Source organism: Pimephales promelas, chromosome 10, assembly GCF_988280905.1.
Source record: "Pimephales promelas chromosome 10, fPimPro1.hap1.1, whole genome shotgun sequence".
Taxonomy (NCBI): Eukaryota; Metazoa; Chordata; class Actinopteri; order Cypriniformes; family Leuciscidae; genus Pimephales; species Pimephales promelas.
Window position 1 is genome coordinate 23768738 of NC_142778.1, and position 15995 is coordinate 23784732.

General features: G+C 35.1%; 1 long non-coding RNA gene across 1 annotated transcript in view; it reads left to right on the top strand.

Annotated features, from left to right (window-relative positions):
* Positions 1-13959, top strand: part of LOC120461983 (uncharacterized) — a 157954-nt gene extending 143995 nt beyond the window's left edge. Inside the window, exons 4-6 of the long non-coding RNA XR_016145449.1 lie at positions 12109-12197; positions 12293-12375; positions 13386-13959. This is a non-coding gene — a long non-coding RNA (uncharacterized LOC120461983). The remainder of the gene's footprint in view (positions 1-12108; positions 12198-12292; positions 12376-13385) is intronic.
* The last annotated feature ends 2036 nt before the right edge of the window (positions 13960-15995 follow it).

Sequence of the window (15995 nt, forward strand, 5' to 3'; positions counted from 1 at the left end):
GTACATTGGTATTTATATTGGTACTTCCAAGAATACTAGAACCATGGTACATGTTCAAGAACAACAAAAAAGTACCATAGTATGACATTGATTTGGTAACATGTTCTTTGATGATCCATGTAACCATGCAATAAATTAAATGTTTAGAATTCTTACTCAAAATAACTTTAAATATGCTGTCATAAAAAACCTACTTAACATCACATAATATTTAATTTTACATTTTTTTCTTTATGATTTTTGGAGGTATAGACTATGAATCACTGTATAATTTATTATTATTATTATTACTACTTTTATTACTTTACTATATTATTACTTTAAATAGTTTGTTATTTGTCAATGTTGGGTAATGTTTATTGCATTCTATTTTAGTAGCATAGTTCTATGTTATATTAAATACCTTGAATTGAATATCTGGTTGTAAGAAAAATATTGTATAAAATATTCAGCCACAAATATGTCATCCTGTTATACTGGAAAATGAAAACATTGTCACCGTATTTTAATGTTTTTTAAACACGATATTTTTTTGGCACATATCAAAGAACAATAGTATTGCCGAGAAATATGTCCAAAATAGCAATACTGCTACTGTCTATGGTAAATGTCCAAAACAAATATTAGTATGGAACTACATCCTAATAATACAACAGTATCTTGTACAAAAACATAAATAAAAATAAATAAATAAATAAATAAAAAAAACAACATTTCAGCATTGAACCATGTCCACTTGCCTAGTTAGACAAGGCTTTAAAGTCCCCGTGAAATCAAAATTGAACCTATTTACTTTGTTAGCGCATATTACTAGTCTTGTGGTGAACAATTAATCCGTGCAAGTAAAAATATATTTAAAAAATGTTTTACCTTGGTAATCTTTAATCAAAATCTGAAAAGTTACTTCCGGTCTGGAACGGTTCCTTTTTCTGATGACGTAGGTTTCACAGTTTGGGTGGGGAAACGCTTAACCACTCCCCTCAAACCGTTAGTTTGCTATGAGCGAGAGATGGAGAGGAGGAGCGCTAGAGTCAAACCCTGCCCTCTGTTCAATATTCCGTTTCACTTGGAAATACGTCACAGCACTGGAGAAAAATCGTTTGCAACTTCCGGTTCACGGGGACTTTAAGCTCATGTGGCATCTCTCTCTCTCTCTCTCTCTCTCTCTCTCTCTCTCTCTCTCTCTCTCTCTCTCTCTCTCTCTCTCTCTCTCTCTCTCTCTCTCTCTCTCTCTCTCTCTCTCTCTCTCTTTCTTTCTTTCTCTCTCTCTCTTTGCACATTCTCTCTTTACTCAGCAGAAGGTGGAACTGGGCGTTGTGTGATGCCATGTGCCGCTATGCCTTGTCCAACACTGGCATCATGCCCGCTCCCTCCTCTGCTCCGTTGAGGAGCTCATAGCCTCAGGGGAGTGTATGTATGTGTGTGTGTATGAATGAATGAGCGATTCTCTTTTGCTTCTTTTAAAATATGCTATATTTATGGATAAATGTGTGTGTGTGTGTGTGTGTGTGTGTGTGTGCGCGTCTGAGTGTGTGTGTGCACATGAGCATATGACAGCCCCATGGCTCTGGATTTGTGAAGATGATAAATGTGGGGTTGTTTCACACTCTGGCCTGTCTGAGCACTATTTAGTGAGCAGAAGATTGTCCCTGACAGGACATCGTCCCCGTCAGCCTGCATCTCCGGGCTTCAGCACTTACCTTCCCGTAGCAAGTCCTTAACACAATTACTACTGAATAACAGGTCCTCTTCCTTTTATTAAGACTAATCGCTGCTTATTAATGAGAGGGGCGCAGTGCTCCGCCCACGAGTGTCAGAGAAAAATGAGCTACTAGTTTCAGTCTACTGGCCTTTTTTGTTCCTAAGCATGTAGTGCAAACTACATCATTACTGCAGAGGTAAAGACATCATGTAGGCCTATATCCAACCAGGGAAACTTTGTACCATTAATGAAATGCAGTCTCTTGCTCTGGAATGATAAATGATCATTTTCTAACAACTTAAAATGTATATTTGGGGGATTTTTCACTCGTTATCTAAATTTTCATGGGTTTAAAATAAATAAATAAATAAAAAGTTATACACTAAAAACAACTGTGTGCATTAAGACCACTCCTTTCCTCTTAAAAATATGAACTTGATTTTCAAAAGTCAACAGGTTGGACTTTTTGTCTTTCTTTCAACACAAAAAAAAAAATTCAATATATGTCATTTTTAACAAATACTAACATAATTTTGAAATCAACACTCAAATATTTGAAATAACTACAATTAAAAAATAGACAAATAAATGATGAAAATTTAGCTTTGCCATCACAGAAATAAATTACATTTTAAAACATATTCTAATAGTAAACATTTACATTGTAATGCTATTACAATTAATATATTATACCGAAATAACAAATAAAAAATAATATTTCACAATATTAATGTTTTTAGTGTAGTTTTGATAAAATAAAATGCAGCATAAGATCATTCTTAAAATGTATTTTTTAAAAATCCTTATTATTCCAAACTTTTAACCGGTAGTGTATTTATTTAAATGTACCTTTATATAGTATACATGCATTTATTTATTTATTTCGATAATGGTGTGTCTGTGTGTATTCACAATATAGTATTTATGATTTATGTGTTAACTATCATCAAAATAATGTCACAGTGCTCAAATTAATAAACATAAATATTATAGTCTTAAATATTAATTTATGCAAAACATTATTTCTCACTTTTTTTCTTATAATTTTGGGGTGAAAAATGGCCCACACATTAAATTTCACAAGATTCACCCTATATGCTTAATATTTAATTTATTTTATAGTTAAACAGTTTTATTTAAAAAAAAAAACAAAAAAACTGAGGACTATGTAACTGTCATGTAAGTCAGCAAATGGCCTGTCCTATAAATGAACCTAAGATGTTTCTATGCTCTTGTGGCTACGGAGCAGATGTACTACTCAAGATTTGGCCCGAGTTGTCTTGCACATTCTCTGTAAGTGCCTTTCCCACAAGGATGTTGGTTATAATACCTTGTTACTAAGGTTACAGCACCCCCTCCATCTCCCCACATTCACAATTTTCCCTTTCTGATTCATATGACGGGTGAGTCACCCTCAAAAGAACGTGCAACTGTTGAGTCTTACATGTGAACGAGAAATGGAAAGAAATTGAGAGAGAAATGAATCGTATATTGCCTTGCTTTATCCACCCTTCATTTTTGGGCTTATTTATTTAACTTGAGATTGAATTAAATCTTTTGAGAGTTTAAACTTCAGTTGGGATTTCAAGGTGCTTCTTTTATTCCCCAAAGTGTATCCCATTTTACAGTAAAATGATAACTCGCACAATGTCCCTTCGGCTACATTATGAAGGTCATTAGATTATTCACATTCAGGGTCCACACTCTCTGTATGAGATGTGTAACAGAAAGTGTTGTTAAATGTATTTTCCTTCTCTTTTAATATTATAGTTAAAGTCAGTTTTGTGGTTTCATGGCTTAACTGAAGCATGTGTTTGTGAATTATGATTCATTTTTCTTTGCAGCCTGTTGTTTATTCACAACAAATATGACAATGTGTGTGTGTGTGTGTGTGTGCCAAATGTGCGTGTGTGTGTAAACTGTTCGATAAAAGTGTCTTTGAATTCTTGAGGGTGTTTACAGAACCCTTCTAAACCTTTCAATGTGCCTAATTTGTTCGACAACTGAAAATGACATTTCATTCCTAAATGCGTGTACGCTTTTGCTCGCACTTGCACACACATCCCGTTTTGTATTCTGGTATGGTCTTTGTGAACGCCGTTTAGTCTAATTAGGTTTCTGTATTCATCAGGAGCGCGTGCATGTATAAAGGAAGCTTTATCTGAAAGTGGCACATTTCTTAAATGTCTCTGACTGCTCTCTCTCCTACAGCATTCTCGTGTCTGTAGAGTTTGACCGTAAAAGCCAATTTGATAAGAGTATCTCATTGAAACTTAATTGGTGAGGCTTAGGTGAGTTTTTGACCCTAGTCCGTTTATCTAGTGAGACAATTTCCTGTCAAAGAGGCAGAAGGTGAAAGGGAGAGAATGAATGAATGGGAGACACAAGCCATGGGAAAGCATTTTGATTTCTACAGATGACCCATAATGTTTTAGTAAGTTTTCAGTTAGATAGCCTAATCAAGTCAAATGACTAGTGAGCAACCACATTTTTTATGTGCCATATTATGGGATATATATATATATATATATATATATATATATATATACTGTACATGTGTGTGTATATATATATATATATATATATATATATATATAATGCCGATTTTGCAGGTTTTCCCACTTACAAAGCATGTAGAAGTCTGTAATTGTTTATCATAGGTACTCTTCAACTGTGAATGATCTAAAACAAAAATCCAGAAAATCACATTGTATCACACCGCTACTATCAGCCTGCACTGTGGTAACAAGGCTTGATGGATTTATGTTCTATTTCCATCAACTGAAATCGAGATATAATCAACACAATTTGAAGAAAAATTACACTCTCAGAAAAAAAGGTACAAAAGCTGTAACTGGGGCTGTACCTTTTCAAATGGTACACTTTCTTACCTTAGTGGTACATATTAGCACCTAAAATGTGCATATTAGTACCTAAAATGTGCATATTAATACCTAAAATGTATATATTAACACCTAAAATGTACATATTACTACCTAAAATGTACATACTAACAGTGGTGGAGGAAGTACTGAATCTCAGTACTTAAGTAAAAGTACAAATACCAAGATAAATATTTACTTTATTAAAAGTAGAAGTAACACAATGACAACCATACTTAAGTAAAAAGTAAAAAGTACTTTATTTTAAATGTACTTTAAGTATTAAAAGTAAAAGTACTTGCATAACAATTTATTATCTTAATGTCTATTTTCTAATGATTAATAAAACATTTAATTCGAACTCATTCAACCTAATACTCCTATAATGATGTTCAATAATGATGGAAAAAAATGTCACCATTTCTGAAACAAGCTTGCAATTAGGCAATATCATGCTTATCCTTACTATATGTTAATAACTATGTTTGGCAGTAAATGCGATTCATTTATGGTGTAATTCTGAACCTCTTGGCTTGCCATAATCCTAACCAAACGTATATTACACATGGGTGTTTCCTATGCACATAAAAACAAATTTTCGCGTATGAGTTGCATGATAAACACACTGCGTGTGAGACGCATTTAGTTGATGTATCTATGGCAACCAAACGTCACTGGTGAGACAAACGTGCAACGAACGGACGGTCAGATTACGTTTTGGCAGGGGAAAAACTGGTCAGAAAATGTAACAGAAGTTGTAGAAATGTAGTGGAGTAGAAAGTATAATAATTTCTGCAAAATGTAACGAAGTAAAAGTAAAAAGTATGCACTATTTATTCTACTTAAGTAAAGTAAAGATACGTGAAAAATGTACTTAAGTAAAGTAACGAAGTATTTGTACTTCGTTACATTCCACCACTGCATACTAACACCTAAAATGTATTAGTACCTAAAATGTACTGTATATATTTACACCTAAAATGTACATATTAACACCTAAAATATACATATTAACACCTAAAATGTACATATCAACACTTAAAATGTCCATTAGCACCTAAAATGTACATATTAACACCTAAAATGTACATATTAGGACCTACAGTAAAATGGACATAGCCAGTTCAGAATTGCTGTTGCATTGCAGTGCTGCTTTTAAGCTTGCGCCAACGAGTGAAAGCCTGAGACTTTTGTCCGGTTTCTAGCACAGTCCGATTCTCTTTTTCTGGACATTTTTGAGTTTTCTTGGATGCGTGCAAGTTGTTGTTGATGTGTGTGACGTTGTTGCCGTAAAACATTTTGTGATTCTCGCAAGATTTGTCAGGGGCACCGCTCTCAAACTTGCATTGTTGGTTTTTCCAACGGCGCCCACCAACCCCCACCAAGCTTTACTACCAGGATGATTCGCCCTACTATGACTTTGTTTACCACCGAAACAACTTTGAAGCTGTTAAGGTACAAATCTTGCATAGTGTGCCTTTAATTTTTGTGTGAAAACCATTGTACTTTAATTCAGACTTTGGGGTGATCTGTGGTTGATGTTTTCACAGAATATAAACCATTCTGCTCTTCCCACCTGGGCTCACTAAAAACATTTCAATACTCAAATTGCTTGTTAGCCCCAACAACCCCCTTTTGTTTTACATATGGCTGTGCTTAATCACAGATTTTGGGTCACAGTCTTACACCAGCTTATGTCTTGCTGATCTATTAATTTCTTAATTCTAATTATTTTAATTAAAAACCTGGACAGGTTTCACCTGACATGTTCTTGACACTGAGAAGAACACAGCGGTGAGTCAGAGGCCTGTCAGTTAGCAGAGACACACAAAGCCAGGAGAAAACAGATCTCGATAACTGGAGTAGCTTAGAACTGTGAGTGCATCCAGTTGGTAAATCAAAGACGAACATTTGCTTTTAATGATTACAGGGGTTGCAGAAATGCTTTCTTCATTGTTATTGCGGGGTATGATGTGCATCTTCAGCCTCGACTGAGAGAGAGAGAGAGAGAGAGAGAGAGAGAGAGAGAGCAGGAATGAGACAGGTAGATATGTAGCTCATAGTTCCACAGGTATTCATATCTGTCAGAAGCAGGCACTGCAGTGATCTGTGACTCTATTGCGTATGCATAATTCAACAAGTACACTCCATCATTGCAGCTTCACTGTGCTGATGGACACCACCATATGCTTCCATGAATAAGCGAGTGAGAAAAAGAGATTTGGGATTGCTGTTGATGTCATTGTGTGTGTAATGATAAAGGATGTCTGGAAATATCAATCTTGCTCATATCTTCAGTGGGGTCCACATTTAAAACAAATGAAGTAATAAGGACTTAATAGATAGGGAAATAAACACTATAATGTAAAATGACGAATAAATGTTTAAGGTTAAACACATTTTCCTCAAATGTCCTCTTTTTTTTTTTAATTTTCAAGTAACCCTTGAATGCATACCTTGGGTCTTTAGTGACGTCATTCACTACCCTCCTCCTCATTCATCATAAATTAGACATCAACCTTCTAATTATTCCTCAATCAATTCATTATAAACAATATAACAAGAATAAATAAAATTATGAAAGAATGCCTGTTTTCCCAATATTATGATTTAAAAAAAAAAAAAAAAAAAAAACTTGTATAGGGTCGCTAATGACCCGAGGTGTGTAACAGTGTAAGTATATATATATATATATATATATATATATATATATATATATATTAGGGCTGTGCAAAAGTTAATTGCGATTAATCGCATCCAAAATAAAAGTCTGTTTTAAATAATATATTTGTGTGTGCTGTATATAATTATTTTGTATATATAAATACCTATGCATGCATGTATATATTTAAGAATTATTTGCGCTTAAATTCTGTATATATGTATAAATACATAATCTATATTATATAAATATAAATATTTTATATAGGAATAACACATTTTCTTAAACATATACATGCATGTGTGTGTATTTATATATACAAAATAATTATATACAGCACACTCAAATATATTATGTAAAACAGACTTTTATTTTGGATGCGATTAATCGCAATTAACTTTTGCACAGCCCTAATATATATATATTATTATTATTATTAAGTATGACAATCATTGATGACTGAATAAGTGCAATTCACCTTTATTGTGCATCATGTCTGATGGACAGTGATGAAGTGATGTTTAACTCATAGTTACTGCAGGCAGAAAACAAAAGTATAGGAACTATCATCAGCAAAACTTGAAATGGCTCAGCGCTTCACTGCAGAACAAGTACTGAATGCAATTAAATAGTATCATCACTGTCACTTGATGGTGGATCTGATGAAGACAGTGTCAGCTATCAATATATTCATCTTTGAATATGTTTTAAATGAGGGTTTTGAGAATGTTTAAGACTGCAAATAGAAGACAGAATGTACTAGAAATGAGCTCTGACTAAGAAAGTGATGACATGTCCTTAAACAGAACCCTTCCAAGCTCCAAAGGATATCAAAATATGTTTATTTTATTCTTCTGTAATTGTTACTCTAATATCAGGAGAGTTGTATACTATTGTGACAGGAAGAGATCCATAAGTGTTAGTGTCATGTCTGTTTTAGGTTTTTGGTTCTTGTCTGATACTTAGTCACGTTCCATGTGATATTGCCTTGTGCTTCCATAGTCCTGTGTCATGTTCTCATTTGTTTATTTATTGGTACCACGCTCCAGATTTTATTGCAACATCTGCAGAAAAGTTTTTTATGGCCGTATTTATTTAAAAGCTGTGAGACTAAAAAGTTCAAAGTTACAGTATGAGGCTAAAAGCTGCTCAGAGTTTACTCTATTTTATTTATTTTTTATTTCTGTAATGTTTTTTTTTTTTTTTCCCCAAGGAATTTAGGAAGATAATGGCCATTTTGACCTGAATGAACTGTTTTATAAATGCATTTCTCTCTAACCCTATTGTTTAACACTATAGAGAATGTATTTAAGTTGTACATTTGATTGATATTACTTCCAAGAAAATGGAAAGCACCGAAATATGGAAATATGTGATCAGGTAGGATTTACATCTCTGAGGATGGTGAAACAGTTGCTAATCCTTCTCAACTCCTTCTGCTGTTTACTGTCTGGTGGCTCTACACAATGTTCTTTTCCTAAGTTATTTGTGTCTCCAAGAGTGTGTACAGAGGGTGATCAAGAATGGAAGCTGTTGATGTTTAAGGGGCTGCAAGAGCTTGATATTCCAACACTATCTCACGACCAATTCGTACGAATTCGACGCATGATTAAAAAGTGGCTAATTCGTACTAATTCGTACGACCTCACTCGTACTAATTCGTACGATTTGTCTAAACCCACGTGACGGTTAGGTTTAGGGGCGGGGTAAGGGGTAGGTCATTCGTACGAATTCATACGAATTGGCCAATTCGTAAAATATGTACGATTTAGCAAAATCGTATTAATTCGTACGAGTGAGGTCGTATGAATTGTTACGAATTAGCCACTTTTTAATCATTCGTCGAATTCGTACGACTTGGTCGTGAGATCGGGTTGGATTTTCAGGCAGTCTGAAAAGAGAGCTTTATCAGATATGTTTTTTATATAAATATAAAAGATTTGAAGATTATAAATTGAAGATTATTATACAGATCAAAATCTTAGACATGATACAACATGTAAGGGAATATATCATGGTTCCTGATGATCGTCCTCCTCATTGGAGGCTCTTAAATGTCCCTATAAACAGTAAAGGTTGTTTTTAAGTTCAATACGACTGTTTTATCATTTTGTCAATTCTGTACTATACCAGAGACTGTTTTTCATGTTTGTTTGTTTTTTTTTGTTTGTTTTTTTTGCTGATTGTTCCAGGTTAGGAACATTATTTTCTTGATTGCAAATTATTCTTGGAAATCTGGGCTTTGGTTTTAACAAGACACTTTTTTTTATTTATGGATTTATTTAAGTATTAAAGTAAGCATAGTGTCATTTATGGCAGGTCACGTTAGTCAAGTTCGCATCAGCTGACTCTCAGCTGATCCACGTCTACCTAGAGGAATACAACGCCTATTAGTGTATACAGTATATAAGCTCCTTCAGTATTATCAGCAGCTATCGCGTTTCTCAGGAGCTAATTACCCTCCTCAATCCCTAGCTCCTCCTCTCGCCCAGCCAGCATTTGGCATTCTGATTCCCTTTGAATCATAATAAATTCTTGAATTATGTTGTATAGGGCTGGGTAATAAATGTCAATTTCTCAATATTAATTGATTCTCATTTTTACGAACCGATATCGATTCTTAAATCTCAAGAATCAATTAGTCATCCTGTTTCATTTGAATGGAACATTGTATCGCGGCTGCATGCATCCAAAAAAATCGCAATAATCTTTGTCCTTTGTTACTATTGATATGAAACAAAGTCTCAATTTTCTAATTATGCCCATTTTCTTTAGAAATTCAAAAACATAAATAACGGTTTGGCGCTGTGGCGTGAGATCGCTCTGGCGCAGCTCAAGAGAAGCAGCAGTGCTGATCTCTCTTCCGGCTTAATAATACCAGTCACAGTACGAAATAAACATGAATGAGCATCAAGTGTGTTAAAAGATAGAGTACAACTTATCGAAATCTGTAACATGTCACACAATTCATTATTACCTTCATATTAGGCTAATGAATACTAGTAGGCTACAACTAGACTCCCATAGTTTACAGCATAGTTAAGAGATTTGATTTCCTTGAGAAAATTTGCCATTTATTGTAACTGATATCCAAAATAATCAATATCGAATTGAATTGCAAGCTTGTAAATCGAAATCTAATCGAATTGTGAAATTTGTGTCAATACCCAGCCCTAATGTTGTACATTCAAATCTTTAATATGATATCTGCAATACATTTATGTTGGTTCTTTTCTGTTTAGCCTAAGGGGGTTAATGCTGCAGAACAGAACCATACCGCCAATCCTAAATGTATGCAATTGCCAATTGTATTTGACGATAGTGGTCCTGACAGAAAACACACAGAGAACCCTGTACTTTGACTAAATGTATATACAAGTTGTATAGCTAAATTCACCATTTGGACATGTAGTACACTGTAGTATGGCTGCTGTTTGGCAAAACATAAATGTACTGCAAACTTTTACTACTTTAGTGGACATTGTGAAAACGGGACTATTGTTCTGGTGATGTCTGGTGGTCAATTGTAATATTTGTATGGTATTTATATTTTCTTTGTATTTCACATTGTAGTGTAAGACAAACAGAACCTCAGATACTTTGATCTTCTGAGATATGGACAACACAAACACATACAGCCATTTGTCTCTGTGTGAAGTTGCAGGAAAGCTTATTTCCCTCCTGTCCTTCCTTCACATTTGTTCTTTCTCCCACACGTTCTTCACTTTATACATTCTTCTCTTTGCTTAGTTCACTTATAATGTTCTATGTCAATGCAAGTGATTTAATAGTCATGTTTGGTATCATTTAAAATGGTACAAATCTCGTATCCTCAGAAGTAGACCTAAATGTTTCAAGATTTTAGAGATACTTTGCTGAATGTGGTGGCCCCTTGCCCCTTTCCCAGGGTCCTCCATTCAAACTACCTTTCTGTTCCTCGACCGGGTGTAAACTCCCTAGGTCTATAACCATTGTCAAGGCAAATTCTTATTCCTATTCATGTCCCACATTGGGGGATGTTTTGTCTTGGTCTGGGTATTTAAAGAAATGCTGAAAATTTGTAGTCAGCCCGTAATGTCCTCAGACACTCAGCATTATATATTTTTTCTAATTTCAGGTATGCATATTTTACTCTTTATTCCAAAGCATTTGATGTTTTGTATTGATTATCTTTCAATTATGTTATAGGCTTTATGCCGAGCGTCACGTGACCAAACTGGAAAACAGGTCTCATCGCATCCGCTTGTCAGGGAAAGTGTTAACGGCTGTAAGAACTGACTAAGGTATCTATGGATTTTTAAGGTAATCAGCTAACCTACCTAGTTCACTTTGTTATTGGCGTTTTATTCCATTTAAATATCTTAATGTTACTGTGAAGAAGAAAAAAATATAAAATGTTTAAATATCAATCTGGACATGTGGGAGACATTGGTTATGATAATCTTTGCTCGCTCCTTTTAAGTTATCTTGAGTAAAACCGCAAAAAAAAAAAAAAAAAAAAAAAAAATCATGAAGCACATACAAAAGACCAGAACCGGCAGCGATGAGACCTGTTTTACAGAATGCGGAAGTAAGTTGTGCATAGAGCCTATTGATACATTTACTTGATAATTAATAAATTGTTACATTTGGATTTATTATCAAATTATTAACTTTAGTAGATTAGGTTAAATCCATAACACCACAAATTTATGCTCAGGTTAGTAAGATACTAAAATACAGTTTAGATGAAGCAGAGGAGCACGCTGACTGAAGTTTTAGAGCTGCTGCTTCATGGACTCAACAGGCCCTTCACAAGACTCAGACGGAGAGAATGAAGATCAGTGTCCCACAGCCTAACTGCTTCTTCATGGCCTCAACAGGTCCTTCACAAGACTAAGACGGAGAGACTGAAGATACGGATTCCACTGCTTAACTGGTTCTTTGCGGGGCTCTGTCGGGAAAGGAGAAGGTAAGGATCCACCAGCTTAACTGGTTTTTCACAGGACTCAGACGGAGAATGAAGATGTGTTCCACAGCCTAACTGCATCTTCACGGCCTCAACAGGACCCTCACAGACAGAGAGCTATAAGATATGGATTCTACTGATTAACCAGCTCTTTGCGGGACTCTTCGCGGAGAGAGAGAAGGTAAGGATCCACCAGCTTAACTGGTTCTTATTTCAAAAGAAAAAATGGCACGTCGACTGACTGGAATCACCAATGCTTTAGCGATGGACTCCCACTCTTGTATTTCACTGTAACCCACAAATAATCACACGTGAATATATCAATGTACAGCACTGAAGAATCTTTCCACTCACAAAATAGGGCATTGGCATGGGGTCCGGTCCACCACTCACCGATGGAGACTCATTGGCAACAGTAGTGAAGCGTGGAGTATTCAATAACTATAAACTTCTCAATTATGTCACAATACAGTTAAAGACATCACTTATCTCTCATTGATGTCAATTCTCCTCTCCAATCCTTCATTTATGCCTCAGCCTGTTGGACTCGCCCTTTGCCTGGCTTCCGGTCTCTTACCGTGCCTAGAACACATGACTGCCCATCCCATCAGAGCTCGCTCGACTTTGAGTTGAGTTTTATCTCTAAAAACTGTTACTGTGTTAGTTTGGGGCTATTTTGAGCCTTGTTAGTGGTATAATTGGCGATTATTATTATTTTTTTTTATTTTTTTTACTTATGATATGCCCCCATATAATAGCGTTATAATCGAAACAGTTTTTAAAGATAAAACTCTTAACATTTGATTATCATGAAAACAAATCTCAGAACGGTTGACTAGGTGCAAATGTTTTATTAGACCAAAGGTTCATTTGTTCTCCTTTAATTTCGCTGTTACCCCCAAAAAAAAAGGAGATTTAGGATTTGTAAAGAATTGGAGGCCAGTTTCCTTATCATGTTTAGATTATAAAATATTTTCAAAATACATTGCAAATAGATTCAAAAATGTTTAAAACATGTTGATTCATGAAAATCAAACATATTGTATACCGAAGCGATCAATAATGGAATCAATTTGTTTTTATAAAGAGATGTGATTGATTGTGGTTGTATAAACAATTCTAATTCGGGTGTCCTGTCAATAGATTAAGAAAAAACATTCAATTGGATTGACCATGAATATCTTTTTATAGGAAGAGGAGGCAGTTACCAACAATAACAAAGGCTAAGCTTGATGACACTATGAGGGAGAGTTGAACAATGGGAGATGTTATTTTCACCATCCAGAAATTTTACAGAATTAATAAATCAAGATCATGGACGAGGTAATTTATTTGTTTTTGCATTACCTGTACATCTGATCACAATATTTTATGTCACCATAATGAATTAACTGCAAGGAACACAAAATGTTATGCTATATTATCCTGTTACATCTATTTGTCAAATGAATTGTTGGATTAATGCTGTGCAGTTATACGTGTTTATGGTTAATGCTGTGTTGTTTTATGTGTTCAAACCAATTGTACTCAAAGGAAATTTCAAAGAACATTTACAAGTAGTGGCTAAATGTTGTTTAATAACACATTACCGATTGTATTTAATTGCACTGCCATAATCTCAGTCAAAACACAAGAGATAAAAAGCATTACCAAAGTACAAAGAGCAATATAAATGTGAATTTTCATCAGCATTATGATCACTTGATAATTTGAGGTGAATCAACATATGCATAATGATTGATCTGTCACGTCATATTGACCAACATGTCTCACATTAATTAGAAGTGATATTATTGACAGTTGCATGTGTTGCAAGGAAACACAGATATGTTACATCCTTTTGTTTTATGTACATTTGCTCACCTGTCTAATAACGTTTTTTCAAGAGCGGTGGAAGTTCTCTGAAATAAATAATCTTTGGATTCTTTTGGGGTATTGTAAGTACACAACTGCAGGAAATATATCATACTGTGCAAGTGATTTTTGGATATTTTATTACAAAATTCCTACATCTTGTACCTTTAAGATATTTAAGAGTTTCGGAATCGTGATCAATTTGTTTCGTATGTTAAACTGTTATATTCTGATGTATCAGTGCTTATTAAGGTTGGTGAAGGAATAAGTTCCCCAGTAACAGTCACAAGAGGTACAGACAAGAGATAGACAAGATATCCTCTTTCTGGATAATTATATAATCTTGTTTTTTGAACCTTGTAAATTAAGGAGAAATTCTGGTGGGTTTTCAATTGCAGTTGTAAAGGAAACATTTAAAGTGTATTTCAATGATGTAACTGTTTGTATTTTAGGACAAAATATGTAACAGCTTTGGAAACAAGCATTAGGCAATATGAGATGGCTTCCTCAGCTAGAGTTATTTGGGAGAAAAGTGAGGGGTATATCATTGGCCAGTGGAGAGACACCGGACCTCCGAAACTTCCAGGAGAACTGATCTGGGGGAGGAAGGGTATAACAGTGTTAGGTTGAAGAAAGTTAATGAAGAATTAGAAGGGAGGGCTGGAGAAGTAGATTGATTGTCTAAATGGAAATCTCTCTCTCTCTCTCTCTCTCTCTCTCTCTCTCTCTTAAAAAGAGATGGAGATCTACAATGGAGGATTTTGCATGGCATTATTGCTGTAAATGCTTTTATTTCTGTTTTAAATCCAGATGTTGGCAAAGAATGTCCCTTTTGTTTCCAGAGAGAGACTGTTTTCCACACATTTTTGTATTGTTCAAGGCTTAAGCCTTTATTCGATGGTTTGCAGAATCTTTTTAATGTTTTTGATGAGAGGTTTTCTGTGCAGACTTTTATTTTGGGCTTTAAATATGTTCAAAAGCGAAGGAATGAGTGCCAGTTGTTGAATTTTATTTTGGGTAAAGCCAAAATGGCCATCTATATTAGCAGAAGAGATAAAATTGAAAAACAAATTGATTATAATGTTGAAAGGGTGTTCACAGCCATGATCAAATCAAGGCTTGTAATTGATTTTCGTTTTTACAAAGCTATGGATTCCTTAAATGTGTTTGAAGAAATATGGTGTCACAGAGGAGCGTTGTGTTCTATCATTGAAAATGAACTGCATTTTGCACTTTTTTTATAAAAAAAAAAAAAAAAAGTAATACCTTACATTTGTTTTATGTGAAGAATCATTTTTGATAAATAAAGATGATTGAAAATCTCTCTCTCTCTCTCTCTCTCTCTCTCTCTCTCTCTCTCTCTCTCTCTCTCTCTCTCTCTCTCTCTCTCTCTCTCTCTCTCTCTCTCTCTCTCTCTCTCTCTCTCTCTCTCTCTCTCTGTGTTTGGGACATTTATGTGACATAAGAGGATGCTGATGAATGTCCGCCCCTTCTCCTGCACTCTTCTCCCCTGTTTCATTTCTCGTTGTCTTTTTTTCCCTTGCCTCGTTTTCCCCCCCACACCCACATTCCCTCACGCACAGCCCTCCGTCCCGCTCTCACAGTTTTCTTTCTCTCTGTCAGAGGACAATAGAGTGAGGTGGACAGAAATGGCTCTTTGAATGACACAGGTTGGCACCTCATTCAGTGTGTGTATAAGAGGCCACTGTGATGAATGATGCTCTCTCTGTGAGTCCCATGCTTTGCTCTGACACGCAATTCTACCAGCATCAATATCCATAAACCCAGGATGCTGGTCTTCTAACCTTAACAAATGTTCCTGTTTTTCCCCACGTGGTGTGCATTGTACGCCTGTGTGCTCAATCATTTGATTAGGGATGATGAGATTTTAGATATCTCCAACCATGCTAATGCAGTACAACGGCAGTGCTCAAAGTCTCCGTTGGA